Genomic DNA, 13646 nt, shown 5'->3' with positions numbered 1-13646 from the left:
TCCTGAGCACCTGCCACGAACAGGGTGCTGTGCTGGACATCAGCAGGAGTGGAGTAAGCTGAAAGGTGCCTTCCCCCCAGAACTGCACAGACAGCAGCAACAGTAAGGTGTGGCAGACAGGGCCAGAGGAAGGGCCAGAGATGGATGGGCTGCAGAGCAGGGTACTGGAGACAGGAAGCATGCCTCTACCTTCCTGGGGGGTGATGCTGAACCTGGCCCTTGCAGGAGAGGAAAGATCTAAGGGGCAAAACATTGAGAGAGCATAAGGCAAAGCCTGGAGGCAGGAGAGATGGGCTGCATCTGAGTCATGCCAGGTAGATCATGGTCAGTTGAAGGGGGAAGTCAGACTGGAGAGGACACTGGGGCCCAGTGGCAAAAGGCCCTAAAGTTAGGCCAAGGAGAGCAGACTAGACTGTGCAGGCAGCAGAGAGCCGGAGAACCAAGCTGGGAAGAGAAGAGGCCCCAGCTGGTGTGAAGCACCCTCTGTGCCTGCCCTGCACCTTCTCCTGGGATGTTGCACTGCAGCATCCCAGGTGTGGAAAGCCCAGCTATGAACCTTTCAGTCCCAGGATCACTTCTTCCTAGAGTGGCTTCCGTGGCAACTACAGGGTCAAGAGAGGCAACCCTTTAGGTTTCTCAATACGTTTGCCCTTCACCTCTGCAGAAGCCACACCAGGAGGGAATGGGGGAGTGGGGGAGAAAGTGAAGGCTGATTTGGAATAAGAGAAGTTTGAGACACTTACTAGACACTCACGTGGAGGTATCAAATACAAGGTGGATGTAATGAGTATGGAGTTCCAAGAGGTGGGTGGAGCTAGAGATAGAGTTCTGGGAGGCACTGCTCCGTGGAGTACATTCAAATCCTTGGGCCAGAGGAGATCACCATGGGAGATAAGGGAGCTAGAGAAGGAGATCTGTGGCCAAGACTTGGAGCACTCTGACATTCGGATGTCAAGCAGCAAATGAGGTGGCCAGCTAAGGCTTCTACACAGGGGCACCCAACAGGATGCAATATTTCAGAAGGCAAGAGAAGAATGTAGTTCAAGAATGGGGGGTCAACTACATCAACCATATTGGATGTTGCTGACAGGTCAAGTAAAGACCGAGAAGTGACCACTAGAGATTATCAGTGACCTCGTGAAAAACAGTCTCAGTGGGTCAGAAGCAAGAGATGCACAATGGCACAGGGCACAGCAGAGGCTCAGAGATGAGGAAGTACAGGAAAGGGGCTGCTGGAAGGACAGCAGAGAAGTAAGACATCAGCTTCAGGAGGACACAGGGTAAAGAAAAGGCTCTGCAAATACCAGAAAGGTCTGCATTTTGTGGAGAAATGATGTGAGTGGAGAGAAAGAAACTGGACATGCAGCAGAGATGGGAGAAGAGTTACAGAAGCAAAGTCCTTTGAAAAAGCAAAAGGCCGGAGGATCCAGCTCAGGAGTGAGGATGTAGCTTCCGGTAAAAGCACAGAGCATTCACCCATAGCAGGAAATACAGAAGTGCAGGCAGGAAATACAAACACAACTTTAGATACACTGGGAGGTATACGGGGAAGATAAAGCTCCTCCTGTCTAACTGTTTCTGTTTTTTCAACAGAACAGAGGTGAAGTCACCAGGTAAGGAAGGGAGAGGATGGTGAGATAGATACCTCCCCCTCCACCCAGAGAGAGGAGCAGGAAAGAGGTAAAGATGTGAAATAATTGCTTTGGAAAGTGGGACGTGAACACACAGAGAAGGGTGGTAGGATTGCTGAGCAAAGCTGAGGGCTCATTTGAGATGTGGTCATGAACTTAAAGTGAGACCAGTTGGTCTGGACGCGTGTTTTTCTTTCATGATGTTTACCTGCTTGAGGTCAGGTATGTAGTAGGCAGACATATGTGTTTATGCAAAGAGTAAATATAGAGGAAGAAAAGTAGAACAGGGAATTAAAACTATGTGAAATGGAGTAGTTATGCTGATGAGCCACCAAAATTAAGCCAGTTAAGGAAGGAACTGAGAACCTGAGAGAAATGGCAGATAGTGAAAAAGCGAGAGGGCTGGTATGTTGGAAGTTCAATGAAATGGATTGGAAATACTACCCCAAGGAGCTGGAATGGAAGGAGGTGGCAGTCAGAGATGCCCGAGTTTTTGGTTATAGATGTGACATAGGAATGGATGGCTGTGTGGTTGGAGTTAGATCAAAGGGAGAGATCAAAGAAGAAAAGATCAAAGAAAGACATGGAACCGGAGGGCAGTGCGCAGGATGGCTTATCCATGTGCATGTTGAAGATACCAGGAATGGTGTTAAGAAAAAGGATGGACAGAAAGACAGTGTGGCAGTGCTGAAGACAATAACGAATGAGAGTAAGTAGTGCCTTAACATGGACTTCAAAGGAGTGATTGCTTTGGACTTGGACTGGGAAGCAATCACAGAAAGCAAGGAGGACCTACCCAACCCACACGCCCAACCCCACTTCCCCACCTACCCCACCTCAGGCCCTCTGTGTTTCAGAGGAAACACACCTGCCACTTGAATGGGTCACAAAGGAGATGACATTATGAGCAGACATTCAGCTTTCATTTGATACAAAAGGAGAGGAGAACCAGGCTATTGGGAGAAGGGTAATTGATGGCCATGAGTTCCCAAACCCAGACAGGAAAGGCTTGGGAGCACACAAGGAGCAGGAAATTGAGTCAGAATGGAGACTGTTGAGAATGGTGTGGGGATTAGGGTTCCCTTGACTTGAGGAGATGGATTTCTGCAGACGAATAAGATAGGCAGCCATGTAAGGCATCTTGTTGTTAGCGTATAGGGTCTCATAGGGAGATGCGGATTTGAGACAAGGCATGTGACTGGGCAACACTTCTCTCTTGTGCCTGTGAGTGGTACAGAAATCACAGGGTGAGTACCTTGGGAGACGGTTCTCTCAAGTAGCTAGCACTGGAGTTCATGGTAGGGCTTCTGGACAGGGGCCATCTGCCTTGATACTGGATCCCTAGGGCCAACTTCTCTCTCTCTGGTGGTGCCAGGCTGAACTGATCTGGAGCACAAGGTACCAGAGCCTGCTACTTCACTCCTGGGTTGGCAATGTTGTGGCTGGCAGGCTCCCAAGCCATTCCATGTGATTGCCATTCATGTCAATACCATGGCAATTTCTCTGTTGGAGGAGGCAGGCCCATCCTCAAGTTATCAGGGAGAATTTTTGTTTTTCTGTCTTGCTAATGCTCTTAACAAATAATAAAATCCTATTCTATATCTTCTAGATGTAGGGCTACCAGATAAAATACAGGATTTCAGGTAAATAGCAAATACTCTTGTAGTATAAATATATCCTAGATATTGTATTAGACATACTAAAAGATTAGACTTGATAACTATTGCTACATGATGTCAGTGCTGCTATGTGTGTACATTTATATTTATTATAAGTAGTATAAAAAAGAGATTTATTGTAAGAAATTGGCTCACACAATTTGGAGGCCAACAAGTCCCAGAATCTGCAGAGTGAAACAGCAAGCTGGAGACCCAGGAGAGCCAATGGTGCAGTTCCAGTCCAAGTCCAAAGGGCTGAATACCAAGAGCCAATGGTGTGATTCCCATTGAAAGAACTGCAGCTCAAGACCCAGAGAAAAGGTTGGTTCAGAGAAGACCTTCAGCGTTGCCCTGAAGGAGCCGAGGTAGGCCCCTCTGGGTGGAGATATGTGTAACACACAGACTTACTGTGACCTAGGAAAGACTGCCAAGGATGTCTTCAATAAAGGATATGGGTTTGGCATGGTCAAAATCGATCTGAAAAACCAAGTCTTGTAGTGGAGTGGAATTTTCTGCTTCTGGTCATGCTGATACAGGTCCCACTGATACAGGAAAGCGTCAGGCAATCTAGAGACCAAATATAAGGTCTGTGACTATGGACTTACCGTCACCCCAAAATGGAACACAGATAATACTCTCGGGACAGAAATCTCTTTGGAGAATAAGTTGGCTGAAGGGTTGAAATTGACTCTTGATACCATATTTGTACCCATCACAGGAAAAAAGAGTGGGGAATTAAAGGCTTCCTATAAACGGGATTGTTTCAGTCTTGGCAGTAATGTTGATGTAGATTTTTATGGACCAAGCCTCTATGGCTGGGCTGTGTTGGCCTTTGAAGGTTGGCTTGCTGGCTATCATATGAGTTTTGACACAGCCAAATCTAAACTGTCACAGAATAATTTTGCCCTGGGTTACAAGGCTGCAGACTTTCAGCTGCACACTCATGTGAACGATGGCACTGAATTTGGAGGTTCTATCTACAGAAGGTTAATGAGAAGATTGAAACGTCAATAAACCTTGCTTGGACAGCTGGCAGTAATAATACCCATTTTGGCATCACTGCTAAATACGAGCTGGACTGTAGAACTTCTCTATCTGCTAAAGTAAATAATGCCAGCTTGATTAGATGGGTTATACACAGACCCTTCGGCCAGGAGTCAAACTGACCGTATCAGCTTTAATTAATGGAAAGAACTTCAATGCAGGAGATCACAAGGTTGGGCTGGGATTTGAACTGGAAGCTTAATATGGTTTGAGTAGAAAGAACATCAGATTTGTCCTTGGAAGTGAAGAAAAATGAACCCACTATGTTTTGGCCTTAAAATTCTTCTGTGAAATTTCAAAAGTGTGAATGAACTTTTTATTCTTCCAAAGAATTGTAATCCTCCCCACACTGAAGTCTAGAGATTGCAGGTCCATCCTAGGGGAGGGGTTCGAAGGCACGCCTGGCCTTGTCTGGTTTGTGCCACAGTTCAGTTCAGTTCCGCAATGTTAATGTAAATGTGCTCTTCAGCAACAGTGTAGTGTCAAGTTAAAGAAAACGACCCAACCCTCCAGTTTGTACATCAGGTTCTGTATGTCCCATGCAACATTTTCATGACCTTTGAATATATCAGGCTCTCTGCTATAGTGGAATCTTTGGTTTTGCATCAGAGTAAAATAAAATAAACCCATCACATTTGGAACATAAGAAAAAAAAAGACCCAGAGATAAAGTGTTCCAGTTTGAAGGCAGTCAGGCAGAAAAAAATTCTCTTACTCAAGGAAGAGTTAGGCTTTTTTTTTTTTTATTGTTGGAGACAGTATCTCACTATGTTGCCCAGACTGGTCACCAGCAATCCTCCTGCCTCAGCTTCCCTAGTAGCTAGGACTACAGGCACGCACCACCATGTCCAGCCATGGTCAGCCCTTTTGTTCTAGTCAAGTGTCGACTGGATGAGACCCACCCACATTAGGGAAGGCAATCTGATTTACTTAGTCTACTGATGTGAACATTAATCTCATCCAAAACCACCCTTGCAGAAATACGCAGAATAATATTTGACTAAATATTTGGGCACGCCATGATTCAGTCAAGTTGACGCATCAAACTAACCATTACGTTGTTCCTGTTTGCACTGTTTGTGATGGAACTGGAATCAAGCAACAGTAGTTTATTTGTATTAGTTAATGGAAAAAGGAGGGCAGACCTAATCTGAAGGTGTGATATGGTCATATTAACTAAAGACGAAACAGTATCACAGCCCTGTAAGAAGCAAGTTTTCTCAGAGAGGCTGTGAGAAACTGAGTCATCCATGACAAATTCAAAAGAACCTGACCCTTAGCAGCTCAGTCCCACAGTACTGTTACCTGGCAGCCATTTAGTGTTTTCAAGAGAAACAAATAAATATTTGTTAAATTAATTGGTTTAGGGTAGTGCCTGTGGCTCAAAGGAGTAGGGTGCCGGCCCCATATACCAGATATGGTGGTTTCAAACCTGGCCCCAGCCAAAAACTGCAAAAAAAAAAAAAAAATAATAATAATAATAATAAATAAATAAATAAATAAATAAATATATAGGTTTGATTTTGATTTTTTGTGGTATAATATTTAATTTGTATACTTGTTTTGGTTTTATTGGTTATAAGGAAGTTATATCTAGTGGTATATCTGTATATACTTCAAAAATGGTAAGCTAAAACGCATGTAATTCAATAATGAAGAGTCCATGAGTTTTTGTCCTTTTAAATGGGTCCATTATCCTGTTATTCTTAGTTTGAGAAACATTTATAATAATGTAAATGTTTTATGAGTCTTTTTAGGTGACCTGGAGCATTTCATTTGCAGAAGTCATTGATCTAGATATTATTCTAGGGTTTTAAAATAACAAATTGAAAAAAGAGTGCACTGTGTGCTACCTTGGATTTGGAAACTATTGTACATCAAATCTCCTTTACATATACACGAAGCATTTTAGGGACTAAAAGACTCAGAGAAATTCAACAGAAAAAAATGGTAAATGTTGTTTCACTCAGTATCTCCCCAGCTGATTTGAGCAAAGAACACCTCTATTGTAGCAATTACCAATACCCTAAGGAACAGCTTTCCTTGAAATATTAGTTTGTAAAACATTCATCTATAACAGCATCTAGAATAGGAATATTCTATCCAACATTTTTGTGCCAAAGACCCCTCTAGAAATCTAGCGATGCCTGCGGACATCTTAGAATAATGTTTCAAAATATAGTAAAAAATATAAAAGAATACATGGGAAACAAATTAAATTCAAATGCAGTCTTCAAAAATCACTTTAAAACAAATGGAAATACCCAAAGGAGAAGAGAAGGAGAAAAGGACAGAAAAAAATATTTAAAGAAATACTAGCCAACTCCCACATAGTATATGATTTCTTTATGTGAAGTATTTAGAATCAGCAAATCTATATAGACAGAAAGTACATTAGTGGCTGCTTGGGGTAGGGATGGAGAGTAGTGAGGAGAATTGGGTAGTCGTGGCTAAAATGAGAATGTTCTAAAATTGATTGTGGTAATGGATTCATGCCATCCACACATACAATAACATACATTTAATTGTACATTTTAAATGGATGAATTGTATGGTAGGTAAATTGTATCTCAATAAATCTGTCTAAAAAGTAATGACGACAATTTCCCAATTATGTTGAAAAATATAAATGCAAAGATCCAAGAAGCCCAATGAATCCCAGGCAGAAGAAATATGTAGAAAGTGACACCAAGGCAAATCATAATCCAATAGCTCAAACAATAGCTCTTGGGTAGAAACAACCCAAGTGTCCATCAAATGACAGATGGATAAACAAAATGTGGAAAATACACAACAGAATATCATTCAGACACAAAAAGAAATGATGCAGTGATACACCCCACAATGTAGACAAACCTTGAAAATCTCATGCTAACTGAAAAAAGGCAGTCTCATATTTTATGATTAATTTTATTCCATATTCCATTATGAAATATTCAGAATAAGCAAATCCATGAGACAGAAAGCAGATTAGTGGTTGCCAGGGCTGGGTGAGGGGGAAACAGGGAATGACTTCTTAATGGGTATGAGGTTTCCTTCTGGGGTGATAAAAATATTCTGATACTATTAGTGGTGATAGTCGCCCAGTACTGTGAATGTACTAAATATTGCTAAATTGTATACTTTAAAATGGTGAATTTGATGTTTGTGTATTTTATCATATTTATTTAAACCATAATGAGACATACTGCACATCTATTTAAACGGTTAAAATTAAAAAGACAAAAAAACTGACCATATCACGTGTTGGCAAAGATGGTGAGGAACCAGAACTCTCTAACATATATCACTGATGGGTTTGTATGTTACAATCAATGTTGGAAAACAATCAGTGGTTTCTTTAAAAGTTAAACATACACCATCTACCATAGGATCCAGCCACTACACACCCCTTCTCCCAAGAGAAATGAACCCAAATGTCCACACAAAATCTTGTATACAAATATTCATAACAACTTTATTAAAATAGGCAAAAATGGGAAACAACCAAAGTCAGAGGAATGTATAGACCAATTTGGTATGTCCATACAATGAAATACTACTCAGCAATCTAAGAAGAATGAGCTACTGATACAAGCAACAATCTGATGATTCTCAAAAGAATTATACTGAGTAAGAACAAGGCAGACAAAAAATGAGTACATACCACGTGTCTCCATTTATATAAAATTTTAGAAAAGGCAAACTAAGCCATGGTGACAAAAGCAGATCAGTGTTACCTGGGGACTGAGGCAGGTGGGAGGGGAAAAGAGAGAAGGATTTCTAAGGTACACACAGAAACTTCTGTACACTATGGATATATTCATTATGATGATTGCAGTAAAGGCTTCACATGTGTATACAACACATACCAAAACTTATCAAACTGCATACTTTAAATATGCGTTTATTGATCTTTTTGTAGTTCATAAGTGTGATGATTGGGTTTTCATGCACACGCACGAGTCCCACAAATCTTGTTACGAAGTTGGCACATTGCCCATCTGACATGAAAAAAATAAATAAATAAATATGAGTTTACTGCATGTCAATTATATCTCAGTGAAGCTATGAAAAACATTTTAAAAGTATATGTAATAAGAGATGTTTAGGGAAAACAATGTAAATCAAACTAATATTTTCCGCTAGATCGTGCAGTTATAATTTTTTTATCTTTAAAATTTTTAAATCTTGTTCTAAAAATTGAAGTACATTTAAAAAACTGACTAAGCACTTAATGAATTGTGTTCATTACTATGTTGGTCAGAAAAGGCTAGAATAAGCTACAGCAACAAGCCAAATCCACGTTACTATCCTAACAATCAGCAAGGGTTTCTGTTCTTGGTAGTTTCCCTGACACCCAGTCAAGTAAAGCTCAAACACCCTGGAATATGTGGCCTCTTTAGTCAATGCAGCTGAAGAAGAGAGAATTAAAACCTCCAGCACCATCAACTCAGTGCTCCGGCTCACAAGGGACAAATGCCACTTCTAATCACAAGACCATGCTTTACTTTAAAAGGACAGAGGAGCATATGCCTCCACAAACCCTGAAGTAGAGAAGAACTGGATATTGGTGACCATTAATCACCTACCATCATTTCCCATGATACTAAAAACTATTTCCACATCAACATATTGAAACAGAACAGAGACTGAAACAGAACATACTCAGAATGTGAACTCTGCCATGAACTAGAGGTTCTATTCAGAAAAGGTGGGAGCCTTGCAACTCCAGCCACTCTTAGAAGTCCCTTGTTCTCTCAATACATTCCCTGTATGGAGGGCCAAACTTCCAGATAACCCAGGGACGTTTGGGTAGCAAATTCTATTTGATTACAAAGTCTCTTAGCACCCTAGAAATCATCCCCTTCACACTTGCTGTGCATACTGTCTGGATACCTCCATCACTCACTCAGTCTCCATCCTACCCTGGGCCCAGTTGTTGAGAGAAACCTATCTGGTGGGCCCTACAACTCAAAGAGTCTAAAATATGCCATGGGAACACTTTGAAGAAAGAGCAAAAATGTTTTTTAAATGTTTTAAACTCTAACCCAGTCTTTGTGCTTTGTGATCCACATTTGTGTCTCCATCTTACAAACTCAGTAGCTTAGCAGCTTTGTGGCCATAAGCAAATCCCTTCTCCTTTCTGAGGCTCAGTTTCCTCACCTGTAAAATGGGAATAATAAAGCCTGCCTCCCAGGATTGTTATGAGAACTGGAATGAGATAATGTCTGTGGAAATGCTTTGTAAACTGCCAAGTTATCAACCCCATCAGCATCATCACGGCTGTCTTGTACTGTCTAGAAGGGCAGCCCCAGGGCTGTTGAAGGCCTAGAGGAGAGAGGGGCTCCCAGCCCGACCCTCTGACTCTGCTGGAGTCAGGGCCTCTCTCTAATTAACTCTTCCTGGCAGAAGTTTCTCACTGGACATGTTTGCCTACCAGTGAAAAGCCAGGTGAGGCTTCCAGGGGCCGCCCACCAGCCCTGACAAACCAGGGAGGAATGATGATTCACCAGCCTCTAACAGCCTTGCTGACAGGCCTCTTGGCCCAGCCCAGGCTGGAGAGGGCTGCCCAGGGTGCAGCGGGGCCATTTGGCTCTTTAGAAGAAAGAGAGAAGGAAAGAGGGGAAAACAACGGAGAAATAAAGAAAAAGAAAGAAAGGCACAAAAGGGGAAAAGAAGTGAAGAAACAAAAAGTGGGATGGTGGTTTCTAGGATATAGTAAGTTTTTTAATGAGTATAGAGTTTGTTTTGCAAGATGAAAAAGTTCTGGAGATCTGCTGCACAACAGTGTGACTATGGTCAACACTACTGAACCGGACACTTAAAAATGATTAAGATGGTAGATTTTATGTGATATGTTTTCCACCACAATTAAAAATTTTAGAAATTTGGCTCAATGCCCGTATCACAGTGGTCATGGCGCCGTCCACATTCACGGAGGATGGCAGGTTCAAACCTGACCCAGGCCAGCTAAACAACAATGACAACTGCGACAAAAAAACAGCCAGGCATTGTGGCGGGCACCTGTAGTCCCAGCTACTTGGGAGGCTGAGGCAAGAGAATTGCTGAAGCCCAAGAGTTGGAGGTTGCTGTGAGCTGTGATGCCACAGCACTCTACCAAGGGCAACATAGTGACACTCTGTCCCCCCACCCCAAAAATGTACAAATTTATTTTTTAAAAAAAATGAAAAAGGGAAGGAGAGAAGGAAAGGGGGGAGGAGAGAAAAGAGAAATAAAGGACAGAAAATGGAAGGAAGGGAGGAAGAGAAAAGAGGAGAAAAACAGAAGGGAGAAAAGAAAGGAAAAGAATGAAGGAAAGAAAAAATAAAGAAAGCGTGTGAGACTGGAGGGAGAAATATGAGGAGTGAAAAGGAATAGAGAAGTGATGGAAGAAGGGAAGAAAGGAAGATAAGATAGAAAAATAAAAGACAAGAAGGAAAAAGCAGACAGACAACACATTCCAGCAGTGGTACCCCAGCCCTCCCTCCTCCAGTCCCGCCCAGGACGCAGGGGGCGGGGAGACCTCGGGGCGGAGCTGAGCGTGTGACGTCACCGCGTCGTCGCCCCGCCCCGGCCGGCGTCCGGCCCTTGTGAAATCGAGCGCTGCGCAGGTGGCCTCACGGCTGGCGGCTACTCCTCTCCTTGGGTGGCTGCGAGTCCCCTGGCCTTTGGCCTTCTGCCCGCCTATCCCCGGCGGCGGGAGGGCGATAATTGCCGAGAGACGCAGCGTTTATCTGGGCGGGTTGTGCAAGGCGCGCGGGAGGGAGGGCCGCGGGCGGCGGCTCTCACGCCTCAGCGGCCAGGCATGCGCGCGGGGGCGAGGGCGGGCGGGGGTCCTCGGGGCGCCTGCGGCTGTTCTGCCCGAGACGCCGCCTCCGTCCGCGGGAAAGAGCACCAGCCGCTTGACTGCGCGGTCCCTGACGGGGGTCGGGGGAAGACCCGAGTTCCCAGCCCACCCCGGCCCTGCCACCTGCTACGCTGCGTGGTGTCGGACAAGTGCCACGCTTGCTTCTGAGTCCCAGGCTCCTCCGCTGTGTAATAGGAGTAAAATCGCCACCTCTTGTGCTTGTGAGGATAAGAAATAATGCCGGTGAGGCCTGGAGCTGCCAGGCACACTGTAGGTGAATAATGACCACGCTAAAATTCTACGTGCCAGGCTCATCTGCCTGCTCCACACACTGCCAATCAAAACCCCGTTTCACAGCAGGGTGCGGTGGCTCATGCTTCTAATTGTATCACTTCGGAGGACTGCTTGAGGCCTGGAGATTGAGACCAGCCTGAGCAAGAGTGAGACTCCGTCTTTACAAAAAGTAGAAAAGTTGGCTCCCGTGGTGACGGGAAGCTGAGGTAGGAGGGTCTTGAGCCCAGGAGTTCTAAGAGCTTTGATGACGCCACTGCACTCTAGCCCAGCGACATAGCGAGGAAAGAAACAAGAGAAAAAAAACAGGGTTCACGTTTTCTCTGCTACTGGTGCTGACTTGCTGGATAGTTTTAGGGACGACTTTGCCTCCACTCTGTAGTTTTCAGTTTCCTGTTAAGAAACTGGAGGATTCTGCTCACCATCATCTTGGATGATGGCCGTGTACCAGCCATCCTCGAGGAAGGATGAGCACATGCTGGGTCCAGGTATGGCCATTCGTGCCACCCACTTGCAGCCAGTCCTTGGGTCATAGTCGGGAGTAGCTGTTGGTGGGGAAGAGGAGGGGAGGAAAGGGACAGAGGATCCTGAGCTGCAAGAAAGGACATGGCCAGACACTCAGAAGCCAACCCGGAACACAGTAGGGCCGTGTCAGTGTGCACCACCTGGAGCCCAGCCCAGCCCTTCACTATGGGACAAGGCCACACCAACACACGTCTGCATGAGTGGGACTTGAGACACACACACACACACACACACACACACACCCCACTTTAAGGAACATACACCCATCACCCTCTAATACTAAGAGCCAGGGGCTACCCTCAGCAGAAATGGAGCTGTTAGCTCTTTTCTGCCTCACCCCCAGGGCCCCACCCGGGAGCCCGACCTGAGCTTTTGTAACTGCTGTGTGTGGAGGTCCCAGGAATGAAAGTCCCCCCTCTGCCAGGCTCTCTGCAGTGGATTTTCCTGGAACAAATGAGCTGTATTGTATTTGGGATCTTGCGTATGCATGCTGACCCTGGCCTGGCTCCATTCAGCTCTGGGGTGGCTGCCTGCGGTGCAGCCTCATTCTGCTCCTGAGCTCATAGCACTCACTGCTGCCACAGTTCAGGGGCTGTGGGAAGGAAGCAGAGCTGAGCACCTGCTCAGGCTCAAGTCTTGGGTGACCAAGAGGGTTGCCATAGCCGCACTTCTTGGATCTCTACTTTCTTCCCTTTTTTAACCTCGAAAAATAAAGTTATGCAGGACAAAAAATAACAAAACCCATCACTCAAAATGAAAAAAAAATAGAAAAAGAAATCGAAGTATCATAGTCTCCACCAATATGTTGGGAGGATTAAATGAGGTGGCCCTTGAAAAAGTGACAAACAGATGTGCATCACACTCAGATAAATCACTGTCCTCTTTGGAAAATTTCGTTTCCTTGGCTTCCATGATAACCAGTGTTCCTAGTTTTCTTCCTGCTTCTCTGGCTGCTCCTTCCCAGTTCTTCCTCCTTTATCCATTCCTGAAGAGTTGGTTTTCCTTAGAGCTTTCTCTTAGGCATCCTGCCTTCCTCGGTAAGGAATGACTCTTGACTCTCCAAGACAGCAGGTCCCAGGAGCCATGTGCAGCCTAGACCTCTCTTTAAATCCACCTGTTTCCAGGACATCTCTACTCAGATGGGTCCTGCCATCACATTAGACATGTTCCAAGCTGAAACATTGTCTTCCTATCCCCACAGGGTGTTCTCTAGGTTCTGTGTTCTCCCCAGGTCAGAGAGAACCTTGAGAGCCGTCCTTAAGTCTTCCCTCCATCCATCCTCCTACTGTCAAAACAGATGCTATGTCCAGTCCTTTCCACATCTCTAATGTCCCTTCAATTTTTTCTATTTCCATTACACTGTCCCTGTCTTGGCCACTGCCGTGTTGCTCACTTGAAGATAGATTGGGACCTCCTAACTTGTGACTCCATCTCTAGTCTTGCTACTCCAGTCTATTCTCTATACCAGAGCCCAAGTAATCTTTCTAAAATACAAATCTCATCATGTCACTCTGCTTTGATCTGCATATTTGTGTCCCCCCCCAAATTCATATGTTAAAAACCCAACACCCAGAAGCAATGGCATTAGGAGATGGGGCCTTTTGGAAGGTGATTAGTGAAATAGTGAAATAGTCCCCTTGTGAAATAGGACCAAGGGAGCTTACTCGTG

At 44.4% G+C, this 13646-nt stretch overlaps 2 pseudogenes; both read left to right on the top strand.

Moving 5' to 3' along the window:
- The first annotated feature begins 3666 nt into the window (after positions 1-3666).
- Positions 3667-4699, top strand: LOC128569701 (voltage-dependent anion-selective channel protein 3-like; annotated as a pseudogene).
- Positions 4700-8224: 3525 nt separating this feature from the next.
- Positions 8225-8321, top strand: LOC128580362 (uncharacterized; annotated as a pseudogene).
- The last annotated feature ends 5325 nt before the right edge of the window (positions 8322-13646 follow it).

The sequence above is a fragment of the Nycticebus coucang genome, chromosome 2 (genome assembly GCF_027406575.1).
Source record: "Nycticebus coucang isolate mNycCou1 chromosome 2, mNycCou1.pri, whole genome shotgun sequence".
NCBI lineage: Eukaryota > Metazoa > Chordata > Mammalia > Primates > Lorisidae > Nycticebus > Nycticebus coucang.
This window is presented reverse-complemented; position numbering and strand designations above follow the sequence as displayed.